The sequence below is a fragment of the Miscanthus floridulus genome, chromosome 3 (assembly GCF_019320115.1).
Source record: "Miscanthus floridulus cultivar M001 chromosome 3, ASM1932011v1, whole genome shotgun sequence".
NCBI lineage: Eukaryota > Viridiplantae > Streptophyta > Magnoliopsida > Poales > Poaceae > Miscanthus > Miscanthus floridulus.
The window spans coordinates 67353297-67364508 of NC_089582.1; the positions used below are offsets into that span (position 1 = coordinate 67353297).

Sequence of the window (11212 nt, forward strand, 5' to 3'; positions counted from 1 at the left end):
GAAAATATGATGTTAGACTACTTAGGGTAGTACTGTGCTATGGTAATTTTCTAAGATTTTTCTAAGCAATAAAAATAGATGTTACTATTCAAACCTATTATTAATAAGGGTTTAATCAAGTGTTGCTTTATGTGTGATTAAGGAATTAGTAAAGCTTTGGTGTATCTTTGAAGCATTTAATAAGATGTGTTGACTTAGCATATTAGTAGTAGAAGAGAATGCAGTAGATGACATGTGCTTGTAGTATATGTTCTTGGATGATGTTAACTACCTTGCATTCAAGCATATCCATTGTATTCATCTCATCCGATGCACCGATTGCATAAGCACTTACGCACATTGCATCATATAGGATTGCAAACCGAGAACCCAGTCGTCATACTCGAGGAGCCTGAGGAGCCCGAGGAGCAGCTCGAAGTGCAGCCGCAGGAAGTGCCCGAAGTCGACGAGGAGGACGTTGAGAAACTTCTGGAGTGCCCCGATCACCGCCCGAGCTCCTTCGAGAGAGGTAAGCCCCGGAGCATTTTCTCCCAGTTTGCAATTATTAATTAAATGCTTTACTTTAATTGATGCATTACGTTCAGGAGTTGTTTGCAATTGTTGCTGCATTATACCTTGTCTACCTTTGTTATACTATATCCTTGTTACCCTAGTATCCGTAGTCGAGTCAATGCTTAGCTGGCTTAGACCGGTAGAAGTCGGGTGATTTCCTGTCACCTGCAAGCTATAGGTGGTTATCTAGATCTGCTTTGATGACTATGAAGTCATGGTATAACTAAGTGTTAAATGAAGTTGAGACCGGACGAAGACTTATAGAGTTTTGAACTATAGTGCCTTCTGTCTGTGTCGATTAAGGACCGACCGTTGTTGGGCCTCGAGTCATGTTGAACGCATGCCTTACATTTAGCTGGCCAGATAAAGTACCTTCCGACCATGAAGCTGGGAGATTATTTGGGCCGAGTAGATTGCCCGTAGCGCACTGTGCCGGAGCAGGTGTGGTAGGACATGGGGGCGAGATGATAAGACCAAAGTGTAGTCGGTCGGCCCCCGGGTACATGTGGTTCCTGGCAAACTCGAGATTCCTAGATAGTTGACTCGGTGATCAATATCTCACTTTAGCGGGTGAGTGAGGTTTGTGTAAGGAATAAATCACCAGCTGGTTAGGAATCGATTCGAATTGCCATCGCTCCTGGATAGTGAGCACTTGACTTGAGTGACTTTATCGTAGTAATGTTGATGGAACACTTGGACAGTTATAATGAATATGACATTATGGAAGTTGTTTAATGATCATTAGTTATCATTATCTACTTAATCACATGTTTGCTCTAGTATAGGTGCAAATCTAGTCGACAGGTTAATCACAATTAACTTGACAATAATGCTTTTAAAAAGGGTCTTGAAATGCTAAAAATGCTTCTTTTTGCAAATGAGTCAGCTACCCTACTATAAAGCCCTTCATAATCCTTGGTGTCACTTATTTTTGGTTATGTCGGGTAAGTCTAGCTGAGTACCTTCTCGTACTCAGGGTTTTATTCCACTTGTTGCAGATGGGTAGATGTATTACGGCTACTGTATCAACTGCCTTTATCCTACGATGGGTGATGCTTAGGACGATGGGCATGGTCATTCCTTATGTGTCGTCTGATGGTTTTATTGGAGATGATCATTCGCTGGCACTGTATTTGAACTCCGTGTGAGTGTGTGCGTGGTTTTGAACAAATGGCTTCCGCTACTTTTATTCAAACTCATTTTGTAATAACTATATTTAAACTCTGATGTATCTGAGATGCGAACTTTTATGTAATATGTGATGGTGACCGCTAAACTTATTACGATCTTGGCTGGGATGTGAGTTGGTTTGAAATCCTTCATGATTTCACGGACTACCGGGTTATACGGGCTTAAGTTTGCTAAATCGTCTGCTCTGGCGGATGATTTTCTTACTTAATTTCGTATAATTGGTCAGTTCTGTTACAAGCACACATCTCAAAGGAAGATTGTGTTAGTTTCTTCAATCTCTGTGCCTCACTGCCTTCGTATTTGTTGAAGTTCGAATTCGAAAGGCAAACACAGAATAAATACGCTACAACAAGAGATGAAGAAATACACAATAAAGATTTAAGGAATATATAGAAGTACATCGAAGACAACCCAAGATTAACCATGGAAGAGGCCATGACCATCTATTATGATGTACAAGGGACGACAACACCGACAATGAAGTATGAAAGGGGCAATCTTTTGGTTCCCGATGAGGAGTATAAAAATCTGACAACATATATGTGCCAGTTACATGAATATTACATGGCTCAAGCAACAGAGATGGACGACTTTGGTTTTGAGGTTATTATCCGTTCGCCACATTTTTTCCATTATCTTGAAGAAGAGAAGTTCAATGTCGAGTGGGAGTGCTTATTTCAGCTATACCAGAAATGCTCTCTCGATGTTCAAATGTTGACGCTGTGGACTATGTAAGTACCCTACACACACGATATTACAATTAACTACTCTCTCGAGACAAATTGTTAACTTTTGAGCACTTCCCATGATTTTATATAGGTGTATAGCAAAATTTTGCATTCTAAAAAGCAAATGGGATTACATAGGCTTCTTGGATCCCTTGCGAGTCAATGAGAGGATATGTCTAGGCCTCTATGGATGTGACATGGAAGACCTAAAACAAAGATTGATTGTTGTTTTTGACGAATTCACGATGAAGAAGAAAACCCACATACTTCTAGCCTACAACTGCGAGTATGTGTTCTCGACTTTTAATTTTATACTTCTTTTTTCATTAAGATTATTCGATAATTAGGATTCTATGATTGTAGCAACCATTTCGTCTTCATTTGTGTCAATCTTGCCAAAAATCTGATTGAGGTGTGGGACTCGAAGAAAAAACCATTTCATCATCTGGATGCACTGGTGGCAGTGCTGAATTAGTAAGCGATCCTAATAACATATTATTTTCTAATCACACATACCGCTTTCTAATGTTTCTCCCTTTAATGTTGCTCAGTGTCCGAAGAAGACATATTGGTGGGACGCTGGTCCCATTTAAGGTTGTCGAAATGGAGGGGAAGTACCTGTCACAGCCGACGGGAAACAATGAATGCGGGTTTTTATGTAATGTGGGCAATGCTTCGCTACATCAGCAGGAAATTGGAAGAAGCCGATAAGTTGGTGTGTATAATCCCCGTTTCATTTATGTCTATTAATAATTCAACAAAATGATTTAATGTTCCTCTTTGAATATCATCTTTTTTGAACAACAGCGCAAGAAATATAACCACCAAAGGCTGTTAGACATGGAGATCGTCGCACTACAATCGGAGCTCGCAAAATTCATCTTCGCCAAGGTATCGGAAAAAGATGGAGTATTTTCCATTGCACAATCCGTGATGTACAAGGACCAGTATGGCCCAGAGCGGCTCGTCAGATTATTGTAAGAAGTTTGAGAAGCATTGCACAATCTGCGAAGTCTGAGAACAATTTTTTTGAGGGATTGAGATCTGGATAAGAACATATGAATTGTAACCGTAACATTTGTAATGTTTAATATTGATGGACCTATCGTCTACGTAGTGTATATAAAGCGAAACCCAATTCCATGAAAAAATATAAATTAAAATCAATTATAAAACAATAAAATGCAAATGGGTCATCACTGCCGGTTAGCCACGAACTGATAGTGTTGTCTTGCAAAACACTACCGGTTATCAACAAACCGACAGTGTTGTCTTGCAAAACACTGCCGGCTTGAGCCATGAACCGACAGTGTTGTCTTGTTCAACACTGCCGGCTTGAGCCATCAACCGACAGTGTTGTCTAGATCAACACTGCCGGCTTGAGACATGAACCGACAGTGTAGGCTTGCTCAACACTGTTGGCTTGAGCCAAGAATCGACACTCTTGAAGCAACCATCATTGTTGGTTGGGACTACAAATCGGCAGTGTTGTTCAACTAGACACTGTCGGGTGGAGCCAGAAACCGACACTGTTTTCTGCAGTTCAGTGTTGGTTTTTAAGAACCGACAATGATGTCAACCCCTCATCACTGCCGGTATACCACTATCGGTTCAAAATCCAGCAGTGAAGGGGGTTTTTGAACCGACAGTGATGTCCAGATCTGGGGTAGTGTTAGTGAGCAATGACTAATTCCAACGGCTTGCTGATGTAGCAAGGCACCAGAATTCTCCAGTGGGGTTCACCAACATTTCGAGTGCTCTCTGCAAAGCTGCAGACTGAGCCCAACTGATATATTTGCTCTATGGGGCTATATATATATATCCCCATGGCAGGCCTTTGGAAGGTGTTAGAGTTACTAAAGTTCCTATAGAGTTGAGGATCTATTCTAAGTGCTCTAGCAACCTCCTGTGCTTAAGGAAATATAGGTGATTAACATAGTACTTTGTGAAGTGCTTAGGCCAGTTAGACCTGCATATTGGCACTTTGCTTTAGGCTTAGGCTAAGTGTTTAGTAGGTTTACACATCTCTTAAGACCCGGTGCTTGAGCGCACCTTTTCTTGTACACTAGGGGCTTGTAGTCTTGTGAGACCCTATGACATGTGGAGAGCCTGCTAAACATGTACTCAAGGGGACATGTGACCTACATCGTTTTGGCCGAAAACACGATAGTTAAGACAGTGGGGAGTTATCCAAGAGATGGCCATCACAGAGAGCCACATGCGTGTGGGGAAGGACCGTGGGCTATCCACGGATTTTTCTGACCGGGAGCTTGGCCCTCGTGTGGGCATCCTTGCGAGGCGCTCTAACAAGAATTAGGAGGGAGCGTGAGCTTCGGGATACCTCGGGACAAATCACAATCATTAATGGGTAGTGGTTTGCATTCTTTACCTTTAAGCTTTCACATTATTTACATTGCTTATATGGGTTGTATGCTTACTTTTCTAGTTTAGCTTGCTAGGCTAGTTCATAGGACTGGAACCTAGGTTGTATAACTTTTTTGTGGTAAAAATAGCAACACACTTAGCAAAACATAGTTACACTTCTAGATAGATTTATTGCATAAGTTTTGATAAGTAAAAAATAGAGGTCCAATTAGTTTAGAGTTTTGGAAAGCCTAATTTATTCCGTCCTACATGTCACAGTCCCTTAGTTAGATAATAATAAAGTTTCTCAACTAAATTAAATACCTTCACTGTATCTACATCTCTAACTACAAGAACTTCTAGAATTAAGTGTAACCAGTTTTGGAATTTCTTGATATTTGCAGAGCTAGTAATGACCGGTTTCAAAAAATTATCAATCACAACATTCTACAAAAAACTAATACACCTAATCCATGATAGCGTAATCTGTATCCTTTATATTTTTTAGCGACACGACATGTCACGCCCTGAAAATGCTGTACTGCACCGAGCACAAACGGCCATTGTTATGATAAAATAAATCGAGCTTGCATTTGAGCATGTGTTTAAATAATATCTGTTCCTGTTGGGTGATATATAACAAAAATCTTGCATTGAGATAAGATAGTATGGTGCACACAATCTGCCATGGGATTCTCAGACGGGGAGGGAAAGGAGGAGGAGATTGATTGCACAAACCTGGCGACCCGGTGTAGAAGAGATGCTTGGAGAGACCATGGAATATCTCAATGGTGGGCGGCTCCACAACATACTTCTTGTTCTTCCCCTTGAGAGATCGAGAGAATGCCACTTCTATAGAAACGATTTATAGCACAGCTTTTTTTTTGGGTACCACGGCTCTTGAAGCTGTTTTGCATGCAAGTCTAACAAGTTGCTGCTCTTCACGTGAAGTTTCGAAAAACGTGCTCTCACACGCGCGAGGTGTCCCGTGAAGCTGAAAAAATAGCTTCCACAGGCTCCTTGCATTAAACCGCCGAGAAGGGCCCGTTTTGCGCTCCTTGCAGGCGGTGTTGGTGCCAGCAACGAATCCTAGGCGGCGACACGTGGCCTCAGTAGGTGTAGTGCAGTGGTTGGGGTGCGGACAGTTGGAGGGGCCGGTGGTTGGGGTCCGGCGCTTTAATTTAACTAACCTCAGGTGTCATCCACTTACTGACCCTCTTTAGTCTAAACTAACATTGAGGATCCTCGGGAGAGTGTCATCTGCACCTACTCTTCCAGGATCTTTAAGCAGAGTTACATCTCACGAGCCAATCATCAAGCACTTCACATAACACAATCATCACATATTGAGAAGTAATTAATTAACAAGTTACATCATCGTATATGTAAAACACAAGTAGAAGAATAAACTTAACATGATGTCAAGGCAATTCATCAATTAACCCATATCCTAACTAAGTTTGCTCTCTTTCGCTTTTATACTAACATTAGAGTAACTACAATTCGTTGGGGATGCCTGTCCCATAGTCTGCTACACTTTGACTTCACTTGAGCTTGGCTCAAATGGTCATCAAGTATGAAGTACATGTAAAACAACTTATCGGCAGCACCGTGAGTATATTGTATACTCAGAGGGTTTATTTCAATATATATATATATATATATATATATATATATATATATATATATATATATATATATATATATATATATATATATATATATATATAGGGAGAGGCTATTCAGTAGCCGGCTACAAAATAAGTTATTCTGTAGCCACCTCCATTTACTATAATTTTATATACTAATTTACCATAATGTCAATACATATTTACGATAGTTGGGTTACTATAACACATGGGAATATTTACCATAACATTATATTAAACCACTTAGTAAGGAGTTACTATAATCTCGTAAATTAACATAGTAATTATCATAACTCAAAGTGGCTACAAAATAAGTTATTCTGTAGCCAGCTACAGGATAGTAGTTCTATATATATATATATATATATATATATATATATATATATATATATATATATATATATATATATATATATATATATATATATATATTTGATGGATGCAAAGGATTAATAGACATTTGTAAATTTGCATAAAAGCCTAGCATCCATTGGAAGATGAATATGCTCATGATTCATATTTCATTCCTTAACAAGTATAGTTGTGTTAACAAGTAACATTTGAGGACATTATTAAGTGATCAACGTTACATAAGTTATCTTATCATCAAGTTCAATCATTCTCACTACACATAGTCTCGAATAGAGAACAATTGAACATTTTCGTCTGAAGACTTTAGGCTTTCGAAAAGATCTCTGCAGAACTATACCCACACGGACACCAACAGGACGAACCTCCATACCAGTGCTCGGATAAGGGTTGCTCAAGGTTCCGACCTTTTCTCAATGTGAATCTCATATCGATGAACAGTTTGAATGGGTACCAGTGTAGTGACATCTCATCACCCCTCACACTGAATCCACGTGATAAGCAAGTCACCACTAGGTACTTGGCTTACAGCCCTCGTGTGGCAAAACCAGCTGACTTAATGCGCTCCCAAGGGTACTTATCTTCCATTAGACATTAAGTACCCAAGTGAGTACAATAAATCATACAGTTCTATGGAGCACACCTAACATAGGGCCTGTTTGGTTCCATGGACTAAACTAAAATGTGGACTAAAATGCTCACTTTTAGTCCCTAAAATGCCAAACACATGGACTAAATATTGGACTAAAGGGTTTAGTCCTCTAGTCCATAAGCGGGTGACTAAACTGGACTAAAATGTTCTGGAGACACCCCTACCCCTAGTTACTACCCATCCCACCATCAGCGCACTCCCCATCCCAAGCCTATCCGCTCGTTCCCTACCCGCTCTCTCCCCGCCGTCATCACACTGCCCTCCAGAGCCACCGCCGCTCGCTCCCCATGCCGCCGCAGCCGCCCCAGCTCCTTCTCCACCTCCCCATCTCCTCCCCACCTCCGCATCTACCATGGATAGCCATGGGAACGCCTACCGCGACTTCTTCTCTTGGGCAGGTTCTTCATCGGCGGCTCCCAACTTCCCTGCTTTCCCGGACGCCGGCGACGAAGACGACTTCGGCCCCTTCTCCCAGCCGGTAGCCCCCAGCCTCACCGCTCCCCGGACGCGGATGGAGGATCTAGATCTGAACTCCCAGGGCGAGGGCTTCCCCCACCTGGGCTCACACCAGGAGTTCCTGCAGGTGGAACAGGTTCCCGGCGACCAAGGCCTACCTCCCTGTGGCCCTGGTGGCAGATCCGACCGTGGAGGAGGACATGGGGTAGGCCGCGGTTCTAGGTCCCTGACCATTGGAGCTGGATCCGGCGGTGGCCGTGGGGGAGTCCGTGGGGGAGTCCGAGGGGGAGGCCATGGGGGAGGCCGTGGATCGACGTTTGCCGGGAACAGCTACGCGCCTCCAGAGCATCTCGGCGCTATCGAGGATGAAGATGACAACGGAACTGAACATAGCTCCCAGTCGGTAAGATCCAAAACCATGATCTCATTTTGCTCAGATGTTCCATTTGTAGCTGTTTTTCAACATGTTTTGAGATGCTCCAGTAGATAATTAGGCTCTATTTGTAGAATCTATTTGACAAAGCCAATTGGACCGAAGAAAACACACACATATTCTGTGATGTAGCTGTTGAACAAATAAGGGCAGGGAATTGCTTGAATGGGACAATGTCTGGTAGAGGTTACAAGGAGATGCGTCAGCAATTTTTCATGAAGACTGGCCTCAATCATTCAACCAAACAACTGAGGAACAGAATGACCCAATGCAAGGTCCTATACAATTTCTGGGTAATGCTTAACAATCATACTGCTTTAGGGTGACGACCTAATGGAACGATCATAGCACTGCTTGCCTTCTGGAAAAAAGAGACAGAGGTAATTTCTATTGGATCTTTGTCATTACATATTCGTTCCTATGGTTGTCTTAATGACTGCTGATTTGTTCCTTACTTGTTTTGTGTCTTTGTGTGTTTCAGAAAAGACCGGAATGTAAGAAGTTCATGTATGGCATACCGACTTACGTTGACCAACTAGGTGAAATGTTCCATGGGGTGACAGTTGATGGATCCACCTCTTGCATCCCTGGACAAGGCAGTACTGATCCAGAAGAATGTGCTGATGAGGAAGGTGAAGATGCAGATGGAGAAGGCTTTGTAAATAGCCCAATGAGTTCTAACAGCCGCAAGAGGGCAAACAGCAGTACAAGCACAACCTCAAGTCCACTCAAGAAAAGCAAAAGTCCAATGTTGAAGATGTTTCAGGGGCTGCTTAAAGAGTTACAAATTACCAGAAATAACGAAGAAGAAACAATAGCTCAAATGGCAGACAAGAAGAGCCGATAGAAGGAGGAGAAGAAAAAGGATATAGCAAGATGTCTAGATTTGGCTGTGGAGTGTGGTGCGAACTATAACTCGGAGGAATACTACATGGCTACTAAACTGTTCTGTTCCGAATACAATCGACAAGTCTTTTGCCAGTTCAAAAAGAATGAAGACAGGTTGATGTGGTTGAAGAGATGCTGCAATGATACCAGATGATTTGGCTGTTGTAACTTAGTTTATCTGCAACATCTTTAGAACTTGAACTCATTTTGGCATGCTGGTTGCATGTGTGTTGAACTAGAGCTTGAACTTATGTTGCATTGTGGTTGGCTGTTTGTTGCATTTTAATATGGTTGGCTGTCTCACTAAGAAGTAGTAGACTATATCTTGAAGTGCTGCTGCTGCTGCTACATTTACATTTACCCCTGTTACATTTACATTTTCCTGCTGCTGTTGAACTCATTTTCATGTTGTAACAGGGGTCCGATGATGATCAAGAAGTAGTAGACTATATCTTGAAGTGCCAGAAGAAAAGGAGAAGAATTGCTATTCTTGCTAGTGCCATGATCGGTATGTACCACTTCGACACATACATGAACAAATCTGAGTACAGGGTGCCAACAGAAAGTGGGTATGAATGGGTCATGAGAACACTAGCAAATAAGACTTCTTGCTTCAACATGTTTAGGATGAGTAGGTGTGTGTTTGACAAGCTTCACAGTTTGCTAGTTGAGTCATATGGTTTGAAGTCCACAAAGAGGATGTCATCTATGGAGGCTTTAGGGTTGTTTTTGTGGATATGTGGTGCCCCTCATTCTGTTAGACAAGCTGAAGACCATTTTACTAGGTCATTGGAGACAGTTTGTAGGAAGTTTGATAAAGTACTGCATAGTGTGAGCAAGCTTGCGGCTGATATCATTAGGCCAGTAGACCCTGAATTTAAGAATGTGCATTCTAGGTTGCAATCTCCACGTTTTTCTCCATTCTTTGACAATTGCATTGGAGCAATTGATGGGACACATGTCCCTGTTGTGGTACCAAATAGCAAGGTAGTCCAACATACGGGACGACATGGATATACAACTCAGAATGTGATGGCCATATGTGACTTCGATATGAGATTTACTTTTGTCGTGGCAGGATGGCCTGGCTCAGTTCATGATATGAGGGTGTTCAAAGATGCAATTGAGAAATATGGAGACAAGTTTCCACATCCACCTCAAGGTATTCACGTGTTCTATTATGTCTTCTTCTCTCATTTTTTCAATACTTTCCATGTCTTACATTAAAAAATATTGAATATGTAGGCAAGTTCTATCTTGTCGACTCGGGGTACCCAAACCGACCGGGTTATCTTGCACCGTACAAGGGTACAAAGTATCATCTCCCGGAGTATCGACAAGGCCCAATGCCAAGAGGTAAAAAAGAGCAGTTTAATTATGCACACTCTTCACTTCGTAATGTCATCGAGCGGTCTTTTGGAGTTTTGAAGATGAAGTGGAGGATTTTGTTAGATCTACCAAGTTATCCGATGCCAAAGCAAAGTCAAATAATTCTTGCATGCATGGCACTTCATAATTTCATTCGAGGTAGTTTTTTGGGGGATGAGGACTTTGATTTGTTTGATAATGATGAAAACTATGTTCCATTCACTGAGCCATCATCTTCTGAAGCAAATGTTGATAATACACGACACGGGGACGAAGATCAAACCATGAATCAGTTTCATGATTGGATAGCTGATGGTTTGTTTAGTAGATCATAGCTGTGATGGGTTTTAAGTGTATGGACAATTTTTTTGAATGTATGAGCATTTTTTTGAATGTATGAGCAGTTGTGATGTTTTGGGGTGAATGGGTTCTGCTCGGCCAGCAGCGCGGCAGCGCGGCCAGCAGTGCGGCCAGCAGCGCGGCCAGCAGCGAGTCCAGCAGCAGCGCGGCCAGCAGCGAGTCTTTATCTTAACAAGGGTAATATTGTCTTTATACAACTGCA

The 11212-nt window shown here is 41.9% G+C and overlaps 1 pseudogene; it reads left to right on the forward strand.

Moving 5' to 3' along the window:
- The first annotated feature begins 9762 nt into the window (after positions 1 to 9762).
- Positions 9763 to 10773, forward strand: LOC136545916 (protein ALP1-like; annotated as a pseudogene).
- Positions 10774 to 11212: the final 439 nt, after the last annotated feature.